Below are 15,683 nucleotides of genomic sequence, written 5' to 3' on the forward strand. Positions count from 1 at the left end.
GTCACATATTTGTAATACAAAATATATGTTCAAAATTGCCATATAGGCATACAACATGGTATCCAATAAAGTCAAATAGGAGCTTGCCAAAAGCCATATGGACATAAAATGTCACATATTTGTAATACAAAACATATGTTCAAAATTCCCATATAGGCATACAACATAGGACCCTATTCTATTCATTTCCCTCTAGGGGAAGGAAACAGATCACGAGATATATTTGCCTATCAAGGGAATGGAGATGTATATGATGCAAGTGTCTTTCGAGTACGACCACTCAACCTCCTCTCCAGACTTTTTTGTAACTCCACTTGATACAATGAAAAGAATGATGTTAGCATATACAAAAATTGAATTTTAGATTGACATATAATAGAATAGTCACTTACCGCATACAAATAATCATGATTTTCATCCACAACAGGTGCACATTCATGATTTGGAGTGACAAGCCCCTCCTGTAAGCATCACAATATAAATTAAACTAAATACAAGTGTTGTTAAAATTTTCAATAACATATTATTAAGATAATAAATGTAATGCTAAATTTACTAAATTTACAAATATGTCTCATACTTCTGTTAAAGCAGTTGAACTTGCTATTGCTGCAGCAACACCATGCTCCATTGATGCGTACACAGCAGGAGGAGTCTCTAATGTCAACATCTGAAAATTAAACAAAATATATTGATTAATTGCCAAAACTATCTATATTATTTAATAACAACATTAAAGATAAATTGTTTACCTGGGTGAAAGATTGTCGATGAAATACACTGCGAAGTGTTGATGTTGAAGCTCTAGCATCAAACTATTTGACATCCAAAATGAGTAATTAGAAAATAATTCACATAAGGTTCAACTATCTACATATAATAATTATATTTCTTCACTCGTTGTATACCTGTGGAGTCAACAAAGTCATGAAAAAGGGTGTTGCAGGAATGTTGCTAGTATTGTGAACACTTTGACCCTGATTTTTTATCATAATAATTTACTAATTTAGATATATTCTCAAATTTACATATAAGATTTAATAAAAAGAATGAAATGAACTTGTAATGAAATTCACCTAGGTATCAATGCCAAATGTTTCATTCAGCAAGGATTCTGTCATGACAATATTCTCTGTAGCAAACTCCGCTCATGCACGTGCATTCTTAGAACTATTAGGATCATAAGTGCAAAGAGAACCACAAGATCGAAAAAAATGAGATGGAACTCGATGCCTAGAAGAATCACCATCATCACTCGCATCACCCTCTACTAGAGGCCTAACATACTATATAAGGGTCTGAGTGAGTGAGCTAATGGAGTCTAGATTTTTGACCTCAATACTCTTCTTCACAATGGAAGGAATAAAACATGCTCCACCATAGGTCCGGCCAAGGGTCTTGGTGGGAGATTTGGGTCACACTGTGCACTCTCTCTATCATGTGAGGAACCCCCACCTCTACCTTGGAAATCTAGAAAATCAAAATAGTTTGGGATCTCATTAAGGACAAACTCACAGTACAGTTTTCTCAAAAAGTATTGGGGTACCTCATGATTATTGCATGGGGGCTGATCAAATACCATCCACCACCTAACCCAAAAATTGTTTTTAATCCCTTCATGATGACACCAATGAATAGGGAATCTCCTACATCCAGGGTGTAAAGGTTGATTCATTTGGGGGTCCGTAAAAAGAGCACACAAGTCAAATTTATTAATTTTCTTTTTCTTCACTGCCACATATGATAATTTGTCAGCATAAAATTGCTTTTGTTCTTCCTTCTTACTGGACCAAAAATTTATTTGCCCACTCACAGATTGTATGTGAGATACAATAGATTGCAAAGAACTGGCAAGGTTTGTCCTATGGGAGTTTGTTCCAGTGGGATCTTTTAGCCTTGTGATTAAACCTTCAATCTCTTTTTGGCTATTTTCTATTTGACCTAATAGGTTTTCTTATGTACCTATGGGATGTCCAGGGATTGTAGGAGGTTCTTGATGTGCTTCTTCTTCAATATGGTCTTCATGAGGAGGTGATTGAGTGTTTTCAACATTTTCTTGTCTAATCTCATTTACTGATAATGAAAATAAATTTAAATCAATAAACCTAGTTTAATCTTCAAATTAATTAAAAAATGACAATAAGAAAACAAAAATACATACCTCTTCGAGCTCTTTGATGGTGTGGCGGCATTTTGATGAGAGATGCACAACTTAGTGCCCAATATCAAGCTTTAACAAAGGGTAAGTGCAAGAAAATGGCACCCCAAATTGCCAAAATGCAGGTTTGGGAATGCAGAATGCATCCAAAATGCGGACATGGTTTTTTTTTAAGTTTTAAATGCTCATAAGGCATGTGCCTTATAAGGCGTGCACCTTATGAGCATTTTCTATTTTTTTTAAAGTATGGCACCTTTTTGGTACCACAACTTCATGCATATACCCATACGTGGAATAATGGGAATATAACGAAGAACCTTGTGAGGCACCCTATTTGTTATTTGATATGTTCGATATCTACTGATATGACATTTAGGACATTTAGTTCGAAATTCATGTTGTTTGTGATATATAATATGATCATTGGGACAAGCATCTATTGCTTGATACTCCATTCCAATATCTTTCATAATGGTAGATAATTCTTGGTATGAGTGAAGTAGAATATTTGATGGTGGTAACCAAAACCCACCTATCAATCTACAACAAAAAAATATAATTTGTTAATATAAAGAATATTAATGGTACATGATTCACCATTTATTAACTATAATGACATATATGACATACCTTAACATACGTGAGATTGTTATGTTGGATAAACCATTCATAACCTTCAAGTTCACCAACAACAATACAACGGAGAGAAGAGTTATCAGGGAGCCTTCGTAAAGGGCCTTAGATGCCTTCTCAAGTAGAAGGACATCATGAACAACATCAAGGTCATCTTCATCATCATGATCATCTGCGCTAGTACTAAATGTGTCATCGATCAACGTATTTGTACCATCATCTTCAATTGTGTTTTGTGGCTTATGATCATCATCTTCCATGGGATCGTTATCTTCAGCTTCGCTATTCACACCTCCATGTTCCTCTACTTCGAAAACCATATTCTCCGAGTTGTGTTGATCCATATCATGTGCTCTGGGGTGCTCGACCTATATAAAATTAATAAACATAAATAAACCATGATCATGATCTCATCATCAAGTAATTTCTTATGTATATAAATTGTTAAAACGATATAATGAAAAACACCAATGGATGATAATCATGTCCCCCTTCAATGTGGACATGCAGCCTACAATGTTTCTTAGTTGTTTTGATTAGAAGTCTTCTAGTCTTTAACCCCTTACAAATTTTGTAGGGACAAACAATCTAGCAATTGTCTCCTTATTTTATTGTTCGCATATATTGTCTGGCATGGTCTTTCTTCACAGGCAAAAAAATTGGGCTATAGAACTAGTTAAATAGTAATTTAATAGTAATATAGAATATTTAATAATTATAGTAATATTAAGTTTTAACAGTAATACAGAATATTTAATAATTACAGTAATATTAAGTTTTAATAGTAATACAAAATATTTAATGAAAAAAATAATTTAATATTACTGTTAATATTTAATATGACTCTTCTTTTCATCTCAAAACATATCTAATGACTTTGTGGTGATTTAGAGCAGGTGATATGCTAATGGATTTGTGGTATGCAATACTTGTATCATATCTTAAGTTGACTAATGTCTAATTGGGGTAATCCATGAGTGTCTAATGTGAATTCATTATCAATGTTGTGAAGTCATCGATAGTATGGTGACAAGTAAGACAAAATTATCAGCCACACCTTGGGTGCAAGTGAATGGTATTACATATACTTTTGGGATGAACACCATTGAGAGTCATAGACCCAAGTTAGTCTAAAAGGAAAATAACTATCCATTCCCATGCTCATGCATACTTGCATGACTAATGCTGCCCTTGTGTATCCTAAACATTGGAGAGACCTTATTTGACTTGCCTAATCAATGTGGTTGCTGTCCTAATATGAAATACTGAGTTCTACCCTTGCCTCTGCACCAAACTTCTCACATCATTTTTCTTCACCAAAAAAAAATGTTCCTAATCTTCCTCAATACCCTCAATGGAGGGGCATGTATAATGGTTTCAACATACAAAGTCAATGATCATACACTCCATTCTTCTAGACACCCTTGGATACATTACTTGGCTTCTAGGCTTGGGAAAACTAATATGAATTGAGCTAATACCATGAGGATAGGGTCAAATTTCATGGCAACTGATCATAATTTGTGAAGACGGGTTTCACACCTAAGTGTTGGCTCTCAACAATGCCACATCTCCAAAATTGTCAATCTCAAGACATCTCCTATTGGGTCAACACTCATTGATGGCCACAAGGCCAAATCAATGTATCTACGCTTCAAACTCCTTACTCTAGGCTTGGAGGACCCTACACAAGGTCTATTAATTTTACCATTATAATTATTTTTTAATGGATGGGGATCTATATTATCATTTCCAAAATAGTGTTATGCATATTCACAAAAAGAAAGGTAAGTGGAAAGAGCGACATCATGTTGTGATGTATTCACACATCGCCCCATTGCAAATGGGGACCCCCACTTTTTCGCTTTCTAGATTATTTGTCTTAGCTTAGTTGGTTGTTTTCAAATCTTTGTTGTTAACCTTTTATTCGTAGTTGCTTAGGATATGGCCAAGTATTTATCTTTGAAATGAAGTGAGATTTAACATTCCCTTTGCCTAGCCAAGGCATAATCCCTTCCACTTCCGTTGATCCTGTCAATGGGTGCCCAAACCCAATCATTCCCATTTCCACCTCCCCTAACACTCTTCACTTCCATTTACCATACCTTCTAACTCACCTACCTTCCTATCCTCTATCCTCCATCCACCTTTCATACCCCATGCCTTAACCTCCTTCACATCTTAACTTAAACCTACCCTTCCATCTTACACCCTCACCTCCCTCCACTAACTTCCTTTCCACCTTACCCCTACCCCTATTCTATCCTAGCATCTCCCTTCCCCTCATACCTTCTATCTCACACTCCCCTCCACACTACCTACCCCTTTACCCCTTTATTCCCCTAAAATCACCTATTCTAACCCCCATCCCATAAGTCTTACTTCCTTTATTTCCCTAAGCTTATCTCTACCACACACCTATTAACCTACCCTTTCCATCTTATCACCTACCCCCATCCTAGCCTAACCATATCCTATCCCTATCCTAACCTACCACCCTACCACCTTACCCTTTTTCCTTGCTCCTTATAACTCCCATTATAACCTACATCCCCTTTACCCTTTCATTACCCCCTTATACCTCCCACTCCACTTTATTCCCTAACATATCCTAACTCCAACCCCTTCTACCTCCCACATGTTAAACCTCTTTCCTCCCCACTTATCTCCTTCTTCCATCATTTATATCCCTTATGTCCCCCTTTCCCCACACATCCCATTCCCTCCTCTTTCTTCACGTAGCAGCTACCCTTAACAATTCCTACCACTCCCCCCTCACATTTCTCTCCACCATATCATATCATCCTTTTGGGCCCCACACACTCAAAAATGGAGAATCAAACAAGATTTTTTAAGGACACAATTTAAGGTGTGGCACTTAGAAAATAAACAAGCTAGCCTTTGAAGGGAAAGATGTGTCACATGAACAAAACCATTTGGGGGATTTATATTCAAAATCAGATCATAAGGAGAGCATAAGTAAATGAAAAGGCAAAGATACAAATTCATATTTGAATTGAGGTAATCAGATTTTAAGGAGAATTCAAGAGGTGCAGATTTAAGTGAATAATCTGACAGACATGGATTTCAATCTACATCGGATTCTGGAAACAAGTATATGTAGTCTTGATATGAATTCAAGAAGAGATTAATACAATCTAGTGAATAAGATCAAACTTAAACCAAATCGGAGAAGAAGGGAAGTAATTCTTGAAGACAAACAAGTTTTTCATATTCAATTCTAGGTGTTTTCCTCTCGTTCTTGTGTCACAACTTACCTAGGCTCTGAAGGGAGTCCAATTGACAAATGACCTTTCCAATGGGGCTCGCTGCTTATTTTGGTTACTTCAGAGCATCAACACAAATCAATTCATCATCCTTGATCTTTGTTTTCCTCAAGCCACCTAGATCAACAACTTGAAGGAATTTGAGGAGTTAGTAGCTAGTTCTTCAATATCAATATAGCTGAACAAAATAAAACACAAAATTGATAATTACAATATAGCTGAACAAAATGATCTTTATTTTAATCGAGTGTGTTTACAAAATGGGCAAACTTTGTAGTGGAGATGAATGCCTTCTATTCTGGTTACATGATTCAAATTCAGCCACTATATAGCTTTCAAAAAGAGGAAAACTTACTAAAAGTAGTATATTTGGGATCTTGGTGGAACCAAAGAATCATCACACCTAGTACTAACTAGTGTCCTTGGAAGTTGAAATGAGCATTCAAATAAGGACAAACCTAATGGAAAATTGACAATGTTTATTGGAAAATTATTTATTTGGCACCCCCATTTGTCAAGGCCATAACTCTTGTCTATAACTACCATTAAGATTATATTCTCAACAATTGATTCAATCTCTTGAGCTTGGTGACTAAGACACTAGTGGTCCAAAATTGAGAATAGGGTCAAGTGACTAAGACACTAGTGGTCCAAAATCGAGAATAGGGTCAAGGAATTGTTATGGTATTGAATATAATTTTGAGTCAAGGAAGTTCTCTCAACTATTCCATAGATCAATGGCAATGAGTGTGTCAATTTAGAAACAAACTTTGAGATGCACACTCTAATTAGTAAGCTCCTTTTTAGTAACATCATGTAGCAAAGTCTATAGGTGCTTTGTGTAAACCTTTCCTTGTAGTTTTTATCTTTGTGTTATCCAAAATCTATTTTTCTACATGTGCCATATCCTTGATAATGGAATTTAATAATATGTTGAGCTCATTACTATTTTCTTAGACAAATGTGTATTCAATTTTTTTTAACAATGCTTTCTATTTGAGTTGAAACCATAAAAAATTTCAAATAATATTTGAATTTTATATTATTGGAATGTTTATTAATCAAATTTTTGTATCCTATCCATATAGAATGTTTTCACACCACACTATCATCCTTGACTCATGTGTGTGATGCAGAGGTAAGGGCATGTAGAATGGTTTCAACATACAAAGTCAATGATCATACAGTCCATTCTTATAGACACCCTTGGATACATTAATTGGCTTCTAGGCTTGGGAAAACTAATATGAAAGAGGTAGAAACTAAAGGTATCCAAGACCTCCCAAGGTCTCTTTGTTGTGTCACAATGATGCAAGATAACTAATTGTGTTGTTTGGACAACTAAGATAACTACGGTTTTTATTCACCAAAGGGACCATGATAAATTGGGATGTTGTTTGGACAATGGGTGTTGATTGTGAAGATGAATATGGGGCTGTCATTTATCTTTATTTCCTTTGGATCTAGTGATGAGTCCAATCTCTAATAATTTTCCTTTGTTGGGAGTTAATCTTAGAACCCTCTTGAACTTCTCAAGAGAGAACAATGGCATATGCTCTAGCTTGTTCTTTCCCTCCCTCTAGAACCAATTTTGTTGATGGGTCTTTTGACACACTCAACATAGAATAAGTATCACCACTTAATCTCTCTTATAAAATAGTAGAAACTAAAGGTATTCCAGACCTCCCAAGGTAACAATGATACAAGATAACAAAGTGTTCATGTGGCTAGTTTGTTCAAGGGGAAAATGTCACTAATCAAGTTGAAATGTCGATTTCTCAATCTGCCTAAGCTAAAAGGTTAAAATAAATTGCAAAAGATAGAACAAGGCTACGAGAAAATGAATCATCAGTATTACCTAAACCCACATTATCAACAAAATCTAGAAATAACCTTGTATGTAAATAATTTATCATGCCAAAATTGCCAATTCTAACATGAAAATGAGACCAAGGAAAGCTCTAGAATAACTACTACTATTCATTCACATGTTCATTATTAACCTCAATCACCATGAAAGATGCACACATTGATTATAACAAAGAAGATGTTTCATAAATGTAAATATTAATTCAAGACTAAGGAAAATGAAAGAAATAGAAGAATACCAAGCAATCAAAAAAGACTACCAATACTGTTGCAAACTATGAAATTCATTTCCATTAATTTTTCAAAATATACCAGCAAAGCACAAGTATTCAATCTATAGCCTCTTACTAAATGTCTTTTGAAATAAAACAAACTAAGTAGTGTTACTAAACTTGGACCTTAAATAATCAATTCTTAGACTCTCAAAATGAATTTTGAAATTACATTTATAGGGAAACTTCCTCCTCAAAATTAGAGATTAAAATACACCCAAAACCCTATCAAACTAAGAGGTACAATAAACACACAAGATACTAGCCTATAATTGAATTAAGAACTATAATTTGACTCATGAAAATGAAGTATAAGTCAGAAGGAACTTAGAATATGGATTTTTCAAGCGTTGGGAATTGATAGTTGTAACTCAAATTATTGAGAATGAGCACATTGCACCTTAAGTTGAATTGAGAATGATCAAACTATTGAGAATGATCATACAATCCATTCTTCTAGACACCCTTGGATACATTAATTGGCTTCTAGGCTTGGGAAAACTAATATGAATTGAGCCAACAAAATGAGGATAGGGTCAAGTATCATGACAACTGATCATAATTTGTGAAGACAGGGTTCACACTCATTGATGGTCATTTTGCAACTCACCTTGAGTCTACATGAGCTGCAGAAGCTTGTAATAAGTATGGATGATTGTCTCCTTCCAATATGTAGTCCTTTCATATTTTAGGTGCCTACACACTATGTTGTTGTTAAGTATTTATGTAGTCTTAAGATATCTCATAACTCCATTACATGTCCAGACTTGGGTTTACAAACACAACTCTATCAAAACAAAAACAATATCACTAGTAAAACTATGACTATGACAATTAACACCCTTAGGACAGTCATAGAAATTTAATCTATTTCATTTGGTTTTTATCCACAAACCCTTCTGAAGGTTGCATAGGGTCCCCTCACCCCTCTCTCTATCATCAACCACTTCAAAATACCAATCGCTTGGTCTTTCCACCAAATTATTCACTCTTACTGCCTTTTACTATCTGATACATAGAGATATCAGACTGTCCTCATGTCCAAACATGTACCAATTCTAATTTGGAGCCCTGCACACAACATAATATGATACATAGCATGATACCCAAGTTAGCATGATACACTTATGGTTACTCCCACCCAAGTGCAAACACAAGAAGCAATGGAAATGGATGTGGACCAAGACAACTCAAGAATTATCATGACAATAAAAGACCAATAAAATTTATTTTCAGAGCCTAAGGCCAAACAAAATGAAAAGAGAAGAAACATGGAGTCAAAGAAGCATGGAGAACAAGAAAAAGAGGATCTATCTAGGCCCCCACTCCCAAGATGACTCCTCCAAAATTTTAAACTTAGGTGTACAAGCAACAAGATGAAGAACAAAGGCCAAAGTAGGTTGTAACTACCATGAACCCATCCATCCAAAGTGATGAGAATCTAGATGTTCCTAAGTGGCTACAATTCAACTTTGAAAGGATAAAGAATAGAGTATTGAAGAGAGTAAGTTTGCAAAAGATGATCGTTGAGGTTGAGGCCGCAAGGAAGCCAAAGAAGGCAATGACCTTGTATGCCACCTAAAACTATGCAAAAGGAGAGATAGTTGCAAACATCAATATCCCAATGCCAAATAAGGATGACTGAGAAATGAATCCTTTTGATCATTAGGGAACTTGAGTGAAATTTAGAAAATAAATTAAATGGGGAGAAGTAGCAACTTTAGATGCAACTATTGAGACTATAAAGGTAAGGATGCAAAAATTATACCAATCTAAACAAGAAAGGAAGGCTATTTAGTATCATAGTACATGAACAACTCTTTAAAGATCTTGATGCCCCATGAGCTTCTAAAGTTTTAGAGATACTGATGCCTACTTTTCTTCCTAAAAAACAAATGGAATATTTGTATGATATGAAGGGTAAAGCTACAATGATGGATACGTGGGTTATGGAGCAAATGAATCACATCAGAACCTTCTTTGCTAAGTTCTACAATGTTTATCATAAAGCCAGTAAATTGGAATTAATAATGTCAACCTGTGCTAATCAATGGGAGAAAGATGAGGAAGTGAAATTAAAATGTTGAGTGAAAATAAAATCAAAGAAGTTGATGTATTGAGAGATGAAGATAATGGCTTCATTCAAAGTAGTCTAGACGAGCTAATATTCAAGCTAGAAATCACAGAAGGAAAAATAACTAAGATGGTGAAGTGCCATTATCCCATGTTAACTGAGCATTGGGCTTATGACGAATACATAATAATCAATTTGGGGGATCATCCCTTTAGATCAGATAAGGATTGGTTGGACACTATATAAGTTATTTTGTCTAAATGGGATAAGAAGGTGGAAGGGAAGTTTGGGCCAAATAGTAAATTTGATGAACAAGTCTTGAATGAATGTATGGGGTTAATTGTGGCTACATCTCATGCTGCCAATGTGGTGAAAGCCTTAGAGAATTCCATTACTAAACTAAATAAATTTGTTAGAGTTGTTGACTTTCAAATCAAATGGATAGATGGGCCAAATGAAAGATCTTTAGTCTAATATTTGTATAATTATAAGGAGTATAAGGAAAGGCAAAAGAAGGATTCCTCCACAAGAAATCCAAGTTCAAATTGATTTGTTTCAAATTTTGATCAAGTAGATGGCAAATAATGGATTCTTAGTTAATTCAAAGTGATGACCTAGCAAGCTTATCTTTATTTAAGTAAGGGCCTAGTGATTTCTTGTGTTCTCAGACATAAAAGTCTACTAAAATGAACTTTTCTTTGTATTAGCTACTTCACCGACTTGGGAGATCCATTGGATGTGTTAGAGGAGTGGATTTTTTGTCATTTCCCTTCAGTTTCATCCATTTTCATTCATTTTTTACAAAGTTGGAGAAAATTTAGTAAAAACTACCAATACCCTAAACTAGGGTAACCTGAGATAATAAGAAAATGGTTTGGGGGTCATTCCAACATTGAAAATCCTTGTCAAGGAGTGGGATGACCCTAGCAATCATGTATTTAATCTTCTTTGTCTTTGCAGGGCCACATGATAATTCTTCCATGTGCTACATGAGTTGGAAGGACTAATTTTTGGGTGTCTTAGTTTTTCAGGATAATATTTTGATGGTGAGTTGGGTTGTGAATGAAAAGATCAGGCTTTGGAAGGTTGGAGAAGGGATAGGCACAAGGTATGTGAAGATACCACAAACTTGTTCCTAGCTCTACACCCAAATTAGAAAGTTTCCTTCTTTCTACAAGCATTTCAACTTCTTCCTCTACATACATGAAATCCAACTTCAATATACACAAAGTATAAAGGAAAGTGTGAGCTGTCTGAAATTCGTCATGCAAATATTATGCAAATTAAATCCGAAGATCCAATGAATGAATTAAGGTGAAGATTCAATAATTCCTCATTATGCAAATCCAAAATTAAGGTGAAGAATCTACCTCCAATGGTGAGTGTGCCGTTTGATCTTGTCAGGGGTTGAAGTTGACGTGAATGCCTGTGTGGGATTTCAATGCACAAATGAATTGCTCTCTTTTTTTCTTTTTTTTAAGTAATGCCCATTGTCATTGGAATTTCGACGAACGCAGGCACTTTTTTGAAAAAAAAAAAATTCGTTACTAATGCCTTCTCCGTTGAAACCAAATGTGAAATTACCGTTGGAATTCCGACGAATTCGGGCATTTTAAAAAAAAAAATCAAATTTGGTCACAATATACCTTCTCCGTCGGAAACCTAGATCAAATGTATTAGTGATAATAGAATGGCCAAAATGTTAGAAGCCCTTGCCAAAATGGACAAAAGGATTGAGGAGTTAACTAAGCTTCAGACTTTCGGATCCCCAAATGTTATGCATCAGAATGAGAGGTTGATGTCTTCACAAGCTCAGTTGAGTTTTAATCATGACATGCCTCCCATTCAAGCAGATGCCCCCCTGTTCATTCTCTTGATCCGTTGTATGATCAGTTGGACCTATCATGGGTAGAGCATGAGTTACAAAGCATGCCAACTCAGATTTATAGTCAGATGCCTAGGTTTGATGGTTACAACATATGTGAGGGGAATGCACATGTACAAAGGTTTCATAGTTTCATGAAGAAACATTTGTTTATAGAAGAGGACATGTGCATGAGATTTTTTGTTAGATCTCTTGATGCAAGAGCTAAGAATTGGTACTCAAGTTTCCCTGAGAGATCCTTTGCTTGTTGGGGTGAGCTAGTGGGTGCATACATGGAAAAATTTGCAAGAGAGCCCACTGATCTTGTCAAAGAATTATCTCAAATTAGGAGGCAGGATGAAGAAACCAACATTGCTTTTAGTCATAGGTTCACAAGTTCATTGTCATAAATCCCTGAAGGTTTTGGGCCCGATACCCTAGCTTGCATAAGTATGTATTTTGAGGCCTTTGAAGAAGGTTCTAGTGCACTGTTGGAGGATCTCAAAATAGTTGATATGCAGATGGCCTATGATTCTATGGACGTCATGGATAGAATGAGACATGAATACATGAGGAACTTGTTATCAACAAGTCTCAATGATGGTGAAAAGTGTGCTGAAGTTGCAAACAACAACATGGATGTATGTAACTGAGAAATTTCAGCCCCAAAAGATGAAAAATGCATGGTTGACATGGTAGGGATCAAAGAGGAAGAAGGGTGCAGCCTTGAAATTAATGGCCATGAAGTTGTTTGTGCTCGGACTCAAAAAGAAAACCTATCAGCAGATAACATAAGTGAGTCATAGCTTGATGGCACCAACATTAGTAGTGAAGAGCAAGAAGAAGAGGTAGAAGATATAGATTAGAGAAGTGATCTATTAAAAAATGATCAAATTTCAGATTTGTTGTCAATTGAATACTAGAGACACATGGGTAAAGGTGGTTTTAAATCCTTGTGTTTTTCTCATGACAAGGATTGCACTTTTGGTGAAGCCATATATGACACAAGCGTCTATAATTTTTCTTCTACCAGTGAGTGGGTTAGCATGCATAATGATAATGCACATCATGGGGACATGGCGTTTGAGTGCCATGATCAAAGTTATGATAGGCCTAATGAGTGTGATGATGAATCCAATTTATCAAGTACATGTCGGACCTCAGCCTCGTGCATTGAGTTCCATGGTGATGAGTTTTCTTATGATTTGAAGCATTATTTGGAAAACCTTCACATAGATGTGGGAGTTGATCTTAAGTTTGAACCAGAACTTCCAGTGAGCCATAATTACACTCTTGTGAGTGTATATGGGATTTGGACAGCGCTGCAACAACATGCTTGAAAGATGAAGAAATGTATGAACTTATGGGTATGTTGGAGCTTCCAAGTGATCCTTTTTTCCAGAGCAGTGAGTTGTTGTCCCAAAGTAAACCAATATGTGATTTTTTGCTAGTTCATGTACTGGATGAATGTTTGAAATAGTCACAAAGTTTTCAAGAGTGTCCTCTTGAGTTTTTTCAGTTTGACATGCAAACTTGTGATGATTTTTTTTTAAATGATACCAGTTGCATGCTTGTGCAAGAGTTTATTCATTTTCATCTAGGTGATATCTCCATAAGGTGTGACAGTGATTTGAGCCATGATGCATGTTGTGTTCATCTTGGAGGTGTATTTTTCAGTGAGCAAAACACATGTATGTCACACAGTGATCAATAGTTTCAGTCTTGCACCAGTTTCAGATGTTTAATAGCAGCAAGTGCAATGATAGTTTTCAGTATGGTAGCTGGGTAAGAGATGCCAACATGTTTGATCAATGGCATTCCGACTATGTTATCAGATTGGCTTTAGTGCAGTCCAAGGAGAATAATGTTTATGATAGAGGAAAGCACTGGCTAATCTTTTTAGGTGGCCTTGGGCCGTCACATGTGGTTTGATCCTGAAGCCACAATAATTTGGGACAGAAAAGACCTTTTTTGACTCTGCGCCCAATGGAGTAGGCACTTGGTCTGCTCCCCAGAGATCTGGGATCTTGCCACACCCGCAGGGGGCATGCATCCCCAAGCTAGAGCCATTGTTAGGACTTCAAATATTTTGTCTAGATTTGAAGTCCTAGGCTCAAAATTTTGCAGATTGCATTTAGAATCACCTTTCAGAGAAAGATTAAGTAGCTCATTTTGTGAGCTTGCAATTTTGAGCCAGAGAATTGTCAAAGGTCCAGAGGTATCATATAACACGCAGATTATAGTACTGCAGTAGGAAACAATGGTCATATAACATGATGATTATATGAAGTATCAATAACATGACATGTTATTGACCCTGTGCCTAACATCAATATCTCACGTCAATAACATGTTGTGTTATTGATCATCCTGAATTATCTGGGCAACGTGTTATTGACCGTTGAGGCAACAATAGGTGGCTATGTATTTTGCAATGCAGGAGGGAGTCTTTTCGGGCTCCAAAATTCTATTTTTGAGTTGACCGGTCTAGCTAGTCAGCTAACTTAGGTTTCACTGGCTGGAGGGTTCCATGTTGTTGGTGGGCCGGTCTCCATGGTTTATTCTTACCAGCTGGCGATAAGACCATTTTTTATCCCATGAGGCAAGGTGACAAACCAAAGGGTCGCACAGGATAAGGCAAGCGAAGCAGCAAAGGGAAGAAAAGTTATCCCAGGGAGCAGAAGGCAACGTCTAAAGATCGCCCGGGATAACTCCTAGCAAAGAGTTGCAAAGGGGATAAAGTTTTATCCCAAGGTAACTTCCGAAGAGTAAAATCACCATAGAAAAGTTGCCCCGGGGATGTTTCCAATTAGCTTGAAAGGCCCTGGGTTAATTTTACAAAGAAACAAAGAAGATATTATCATGCGGTGGTTAGAAATGCATTTCTTGTGGTCCCAGAATAAGGAAGCAGGATGGAACAAAGAAAAAGTTATCCCCAAGGAATAGAGGGCGTATACAGAGCAATAGTTTGGGTTTAAGTGAGAATATGCATATAGACACTTGGGCTCTGGGATAAGTAAATTAGTAAAGGAGCAATGAAATATTTATCCTGGAGGGTCGCGAAGGTCAAAGAAATGAGGCCCGGGATAAGAAGACAAAAGGGAATACAATGGAAGGCTTATCCTGGGGGGCTGGGAGGTGCATCCATCAATGCTTTGGGATAAGAAATAACAAAGGAGAACAATGAAATCTTATCCTACCAACGTTCTTACCAATTCAAATGAGATTGCAGGATAAGAAGATGAAGAAGAGAAAGAAGGTTCTCCTTATCCCGCGCGTTCCTGCAGGGATAAGGAAAACAATGCAGGATAAGATAGTGATTGTTGCAAAAGATTTGAGGTTTGTCCTACAACATGATGGTGATGATGTTTTGGCAGGGCCAACATTAATACAGATTGGACAGAAATGGTTGAAGGGCTCGATGAGATCGGAGGATTTCCTGTCAAAGGGATTTCAGCGCCTTATTTTCGCCAGAGGGTCACTGACTGAGAAAGAAAGGACACAATGCATATAGATTACTAAATGT

The 15,683-nt window shown here is 36.4% G+C and overlaps 1 long non-coding RNA gene across 2 annotated transcripts; it reads right to left on the reverse strand.

The window, feature by feature from the left end:
• Positions 1-49: 49 nt before the first annotated feature.
• LOC131065627 (uncharacterized) lies at positions 50-6,196 on the reverse strand. 2 transcript variants are annotated; one of them, XR_009111442.2, is made up of 5 exons: positions 6,070-6,196; positions 753-815; positions 581-670; positions 393-461; positions 50-313 (listed from the first exon to the last, which is right to left on the reverse strand). It is a non-coding gene; the product is annotated as an uncharacterized LOC131065627 (long non-coding RNA). The 2 variants fall into 2 exon arrangements; XR_009371415.1 differs by having other exon boundaries at positions 50-461.
• Between the last annotated feature and the right edge of the window lie 9,487 nt (positions 6,197-15,683).

Source organism: Cryptomeria japonica, unplaced genomic scaffold (assembly GCF_030272615.1).
Source record: "Cryptomeria japonica unplaced genomic scaffold, Sugi_1.0 HiC_scaffold_1825, whole genome shotgun sequence".
NCBI classification, from domain to species: Eukaryota; Viridiplantae; Streptophyta; class Pinopsida; order Cupressales; family Cupressaceae; genus Cryptomeria; species Cryptomeria japonica.